Source organism: Salvelinus alpinus, chromosome 35 (assembly GCF_045679555.1).
Source record: "Salvelinus alpinus chromosome 35, SLU_Salpinus.1, whole genome shotgun sequence".
NCBI lineage: Eukaryota > Metazoa > Chordata > Actinopteri > Salmoniformes > Salmonidae > Salvelinus > Salvelinus alpinus.
The window spans coordinates 301,355-308,696 of NC_092120.1; the positions used below are offsets into that span (position 1 = coordinate 301,355).

The 7,342-nt window shown below is 42.8% G+C and overlaps 1 pseudogene; it reads right to left on the bottom strand.

Moving 5' to 3' along the window:
• Positions 1–1,943: 1,943 nt before the first annotated feature.
• Positions 1,944–6,811, bottom strand: LOC139564068 (NXPE family member 3-like; annotated as a pseudogene).
• Positions 6,812–7,342: the final 531 nt, after the last annotated feature.

Here is a 7,342-nt window from a genome sequence, read left to right on the forward strand (position 1 = left end):
TACACAGCCAAGAGTCTCTGAATGTCCTTGAGTGGCCTAGCCAGAGCTCGGACTTGATCCCGATCTAACAGCTCTGAAGAGACCTGAAAATAGCTGTGCAACAATGCTCCCCATCCAACCTGGCAGAGCTTAAGAGGATCTGCAGAGAAGAATGGAAGAAACTCCCCAAATACAGGTGTGCCAAGCTTGTACTGTAGATTCATACCATAGAAGACTAGACACTGTAATCGCTGCCAAAGGTGCTTCAACAAAGTCTGAGTAAAGGTTCTGAATACTTATGTAAAGGTGATATTTCCGTTGTGCAAACATAAAAAAAGCAGTTTTTGCTTTCTCATTATGGGGCATTGTGTGTAGATTGATGAGAAAAAACTAATAATTTAATCAATTTTAGAATAACGATGTAACTTAACAAAATGTGGAGAAGGTCAAGGGGTCTGAACATTTTCTGAATGCACTGTATTAGAAAGCTCAGGATTTTTGTTTTTTTTGTTGACACCCCTTATTTTTTTTGGGGGGGGGGGGTTACAAAACTACCTCCATACTTCCACTTGTTTGTATGGGTTACCTTCAGATGAGTCCCGTGAAATGTGTGGTAGTCGTAGCAAACGGAGAACACCATCGTATTTGTGAGAGTCTCTTCTTACCATAGAGTGGTCATAATAGTTTGTAGGCCAAACCGTTTGTCCACAATAGATGTTTCGCGAGAAGACCAATTTCCGGGATGTCTCATGGTCTGACAAACACCTCTGTAACTCCAAATAACACCGTAGCTCAGCTACCTTCCATCGCAGATGCGGAAAGCCAACATAGGAAGATGCGGTGGATTGAGACGCAGCCTGATGGATTTTGAAGGGATTTTTTTATTATGTTACTTAGATTGACACACGGGTGCATCAACAGACTCTTAAAGATGAAGTAGTGAGACTACTTTCTGGAGGACAATGCTATGCTGACTCACATGCGTTTCCAATTTGTGGGTGGGGCTAAGGCTTAAGAGGGTGTGGCTATGCTGAATGGGTGTAAACAAAGAGCTCTCGAGGAGGTGTGAAAATCTCATAAAAATCTTTCAAAGTGCATTTTCTCATACTTGTCTCCAAAGTGGGACAACAAGTTTCCCATTTATCCTCCAACTACAGTGTATGATATACTATTTTGAAGCTCAGTCTGTACTTTTATCATTTTAAAATAAGCAAATCCCTTACGTTCGATATACACTGAGTGTACAAAACATTAAGGACAACTTCTTATTGAGTTGCACCTGCTCCTGTTGCCCTCAGAACAGCCCAAATTTGTCGGGGCATGGACTCTACAAGGTGTCGAAAGCATTAAAAAAGGGAAGCTGGCCCATGTTGACTCCAATGATTCCCACAGTTGTGTCAAGTTAGCTGGATGTCCTTTGGGTGGTAGACCATTCTTGATACACACAAAGGGGTGCACCTGGCATCTACTGCCATACCTCATTCAAAGGCACTTACAGTAAATCTTGTGTCTTTCCCATTCACCTCTGAATGGCACACATACACAATCCATGTCTCAATTGTCTCACGGCTTAAACATCCTTATTTAACCTGTCTCCTCCCCTTCATCTACATTGATTGAAGTGGATTTAACAAGTGACATCAATAAGGGATCATAGCTTTAACCTGGATTCACTTGGTCAGTCTATGTCATTGGAAAAGCAGTTGTCCTTAATGTTTTGTACACTCAGTGTAAGCCACAATAGAGAAATCTGGACACAAATGTTCACAGACAAAATGTACAGGCATTTTTTTACATTTCCACATTTTGAGAGTAACAATCATCATTCAGTGTGATGGGGCAACAGTAAAAACACAATGTACATGTATGGTATGCAGAATTTGGTATTTCTAGGAATTTGTTGAATATTGCACACTGTAGAATGATAGAGAATTCTGACATAAATCAATCTTAATCTGCTAGCTCTACTCTGGGCAGACATGAGAGAGGATAATGTTTATCATGTTCTTGATGATGATAGGGGGCGGATGGAGGTCATGGGGGAGGTGATGGGAAAGGGTCATCTCCCAGGCATCTATCAGCAAAACATCCAGACCCTTGAACATAGCCCTGAGCACCCTGTCCAGCTGCACTGAGAACCAGTCACTGTTGTACAGGCTCACTTTCGGGTCCAGGGCCTGGAGGTTAGCCGAGCGCAACACCACCAGGCTCCCCGAAGCCCGGTCCAGAAGCCACACCACCGCCCGCCGAATGTGGTGTAGTCGGCGAATGTAGACCTGCACAGGGAAGGTGCTGAAATGGGACCATACACTGATAATCACCAAAGTGTTTAACCTGCCAGTCAGGTCATCCAGCTCATTAGCTGCATAACGCATCTCACTGGCGATGACAGTGTTGAAGCGGATTGGAGGACCGTGACAACGGTATTTCAGCAGGATGTTGTGGGTGCTGTCCACTGCCATTAATGGCCCCACATTCTTAGGACTGTAAAGGTTGAACTCCTTCAGGTCACAAAGAGGAAGGGAGAGTTGGGAGTTGGACAGACAGAAGAGAGCGTTAGAAAGCACAGTTAGAGAGTGAAAGATGCCGCAGGACTCACCTGGTACTAAGGTGTTGAGGTACTCAAACCACTGTCTGACAGTAGAGTCTCCGTACATGTACACCACCTTGCCCTTCAGACACTGAGTGGCAGACGAGTCGTTAACTTCTTCTTAATAGGGGGGCGCTGTTTTCACTTTGGGGGAAAATTGTGCCCAAATTAAACGGCCTCGTACTCTGTTCTAGATCATACAATATACATATTATTATTACTATTGGATATAAAACCCTCTGAAGTTTCTAAAACTGTTTGAATTATATCTGTGAGTAAAACAGAACTCATTTGGCAGCAAACTTCCAGACAGGAAGTGAACATTCTGAAAAAGGGGCTCTGTGTCAGGGCCTGCCTATTCAACTGGCTTATATTTATGGATCTGTATGCACTTCATACGCCTTCCACTAGATGTCAACAGGCAGTAGAAGGTTGAATGGGTGTCTAGCTTGATGTGAGGCCGAATGAGAGCTTTTGGAGTAACAGGTCCGCTCTTTTGTCAGTAGTCAGCTGTGCACAAGGGAACCTCACATTGTCTTCTGAAATGCGTTCGGTTTACACGACGAAATGCTCCGGCTCTGATTTTAATGGATACATATGAGAAAAACATCATAAAGTAGGATTTTTCAACCGAGTTTGACCAGTTTATTCAACGTTTTTTGGGACTTTGGGAATTTTTCGTTCCAGGTGCAAACATTTCTTAGACACGTGAGCTCCACATGGCTAGCCAAAGTTGCTAATTCCACAGAAGAAATGGACATTCTAAAAACAAACAACGATTTATTCTGGAACTAGGACTCCTTGCACAACATTCTGATGGAAGAACATCAAAAGTAAGAGAATATTTATGATGTTATTTCGTATTTTTGTATTTTATGTTGGCTCCAACAAGGCGGAGAATTGTAGGGCGCTGTCTCACAATATTGCATGCTGTATGTTGTACTAAAGTTATTTAAAAAAAATCTAACACAGCGGTTGCATTAAGGACCAGTGTATCTTTCATTTGCTGTACAACATGTATTTTTTAGTAAAGTTTATGATGAGTTCTTTGGTTAGGTTAGGTGACTGTCCAAAATATCTCCGGACATTTTGGTGCTATTTGTGACGATGGCTGCGTTGGAAAACACAGATTTGTAGCTCTAAATATGCACATTTTCGAACAAAACATACATGTATTGTATAACATGACGTTATAAGACTGTCATCTGATGAAGTTGTCCAAAGGTTAGTGATTAATTTGATCTCTATTTCTGGGTTATGTGAAAGCTACCTTGGCGGTCAATAAATAGCGTTGTGTGTTTGGCTATTGTGGTGAGCTAATAGAAATATATATTGTGTTTTCGCTGTAAAACACTTTAAAAAATCAGAAATATTGGCTGGATTCACAAGATGTTTATCTTTCATTTGCTGTACACCATGGATTTTTCATAAATGTTTTATGATGAGAATTTATTCATTTCACGTTGCTCTCTGTAATTATTCTGGTTGTTTTGGTGCTATTTGTGATGGTGGCTGCAATGTAAAACTACAATTTATACCTCAAATATGCACATTTTCGAACAAAACATAAATGTATTGTATAACATGATGTTATAAGACTGTCATCTGATGAAGTTGTTCAAAGTTAGTGATTCATTTTATCTCTATTTGTGGGTTTTGTGAAAGCTACCTATGCGGTGGAAACATGGCGTTGTGTGTTTGGCTATTGTGGTGAGCTAATATGAATACATATTGTGTTTTCGCTGTAAACCATTTTAAAAATCGGAAATGATGGCTGGATTCACAAGATGTTTATCTTTCATTTGCTGTATTGTACTTCTGATTTCATGAAATTATATTATATGATATCCCTGTCCCGTTAGGCTAGGCTATGCTAGTCAGCTTTTTTGATGAGGAGGATCCCGGATCCGGGAGTGTGACTCGTTAGATGTTTTAAACTGGCGCATCATACCACCACCCAGCACTCGCTATGACTCTTGGAAGTAATACCCGGAAAGAGTGATCCTGGTAGACTCTGTCTTCATGCTGCTTCTCTCCACGTCTGCTTTGTCTGAAAGAGGAAAGCAAGCATCTTGTACCAGCTATCATCATCACTTTACAGGCAATAGAGGTGCTAGGACTTTCCCATCTTACACTACTGTAGATGTAGTAGTTGGCTTGAATACTGTCCCGCACACCCAGAAACTCTCCAGGGTTGAAGTAAACAGCCACAAAGCAGAGCAGATCAGTTAGTAGGCTGGCTAGCTAGTGTTAAAAAGATAAACACACAGTTGTACTGTGGTATCTCCTTGCTCGCCTACCTTTTTTCTCAGGCAGCACAATGACACTGTCAGACCCTGAAGGATGAATGTGAACTTTGATGTTTACACCACGGAGAAAAAGTGGAGAAATAATCATATTTCAATGTTAAATAAACACATTGCAGCAAGCAATTTGATACATTGGAAACAAAGTCTGAGAATACATTTCACACACTTTTAAACTCATTCACGTACATACTGTAAAACTCACTAACCTCTGAAAGAGCAATGTCTCCTTGTTCACGAGCAGATGGTTCACATAGGGTCCCCTGGCGTGGTTGATCCATGTGTCACAGCTCAGCAGTTTGGGCTGCAGCAGTGTGGGGGTCTGTGTAATTGCACAGCGGCTTCTGGTTTGTCGGCAGACACAGGTTACATACAGTTGTCTGGGACAGTTTTCCAGAGCGGAAACAAACTCTTAAAGAAAATCCGATCGGGCGATTCCTCTCGGAACCGTCCTAGAACATGAACTGCCTCACTAGGATGGACCAGTGTCATCTCCACCTGTGCAGACCCCTGCCATAGTAATGGGAAAATGGCAGAGTTTGTCCCATTCCTGTGGTCCAGCACCTGTCCTGCAACGCCTGCCCCCAACTTGGAATGCAGCCAGGCCAGCAAGATGTCTCCACCATAGCTTTTGGAACGCCCCTGGAAGTCATACATATGGACCAGAGCCTCCAACTGGTCCCCCACGTGCCACTCTCTCCTGCCCCCTGCTGGCAGGATCACAAAAAGGCTGTGTGCAGGGTCACTGGTCTGGTTCAGAGACACATTCACAGAATGGGGCTATGGCTGTGACTATCTCCTCCCGTGAGGGCTCCTGGCTACAGTAGCTCCGGTTGCGGTCCAGAGGAGAAGGGTCCTCTGGGAGGAAAGCTGAGTGGATGTTGCTTTGGTGCTGGTAGAACATTGACACTGCTTGGCAGTTGAGCTTCTGCTGAGTAAAGAGGAGAGGTCACTAACAGGCATGCTACACTGGACACTAACTTTTGCAGAGCGTGTGACGCTTCCATTAATTTCAATGAAACCTGGACATAAGCAGCACAGCTCTGTGAGAGGCTTGCGCTGTTCAGTATAAAATTACGAGCTTGTACTATTTTCAAGAATTTGACTCACACCCAAGAACACTTGATAAAGTGGCTTGCATTCTGCTGATGCTGGCATTCTGCCGATGCTGGCAAAATCTATGCATCAAGTGTAGCATCTAAAAACCTACTGTTTTCGTGACGCCCTAGCTGCTCTTATCAACGTGGGTGTATTTTCATACACTAGCAAAAAACAGTCCACAGAAGCCAAAAGTTAAATACAATTCCATTCCAACTTACTGTGCCAATGGGCAAGACTTTTGATCATTATGAAGGTCGACTTTGAGACAAAATATATGAAGGATCGATATTATTGAACAGACTTTCCAAACGTGGGTCTGATGTAGACCGACTCCCTCTGCTTACCTCATGTCAAAACAAAAGTCCTTCACATGTGCCATATGTGGACAGAGAGGAAGTGGGTCTACAACAGACCCACATTTGGAAAGTCTGTTTAATAATACGATCCTTTGGATATTTTGTCTCAAATTCCAACCTTCATAATGACCAAGATTGCTGCCACCCAGCACAGTAATTTGAAATGGAATTGTATTTAATTTATGGCTTCCTGTGGACTGTTTTTGTGCCACCCAATATAATTAAAAGCAACACTAGTGTATGTAAATACACCCACGTTGATAAGAGCAGCTAGTGACGCCCCAGTGTAGCTCCCCTGATGAGGGGGAGAGGGTGATAGAAACAATGTGAGATTGGTTCGTATTAGGCCAGATGGCTTTACCCTACCTCCAGAATGTTTATGTTGCTGAAAAGGAAGAAGAGGCCTGACAGGGCCAGCAGGATGAAGATACAGATATATCTGGACAGGCTCCTCCACATGGTGGCCATCCTCTGTCAGTCAGCCTGATGTTGACACAAAGAAGCTGGTAAGGGACAGATCACAATTTACTGGGGGAGGGGTGGTCCAAAATAGGGGAGGATTGTCAAACTTCTTTCTTTTTGCTTTGGGGAGGGTTGTGTGTTTTTTTATTGGGCACAAGGGAAGGTAATGCGTTTTTTCCCCCTGGTTAACATTGGCTCTTTTGCAACCTTTACTATATAATTTATTCAAACCTAGCCAAATTTCCTCATCTGCTTGCATGAGCCTCCCCTATATGAAGGTGTTTTGGTACGTCCCTTATGCATTATGCCTTTACATGTGCTAACTTTTACTATACCACAGGCCAGAATAGTCTGCAGTCTAACAGTCTATCCTGCCCTCTAGCCACAATTCATAGTGACAATAGTGGTAGGTGGATCGTTTGTTCAGTAGGCTAGCTAGCAATCATACCACACATAAAAGCATTCAAAGATGCATCAATTTTAAATATGAATCGAGAAGAACAAATAGGAATAGCTGATATGCAGCTGACAGGCCAGGTGCATGATTG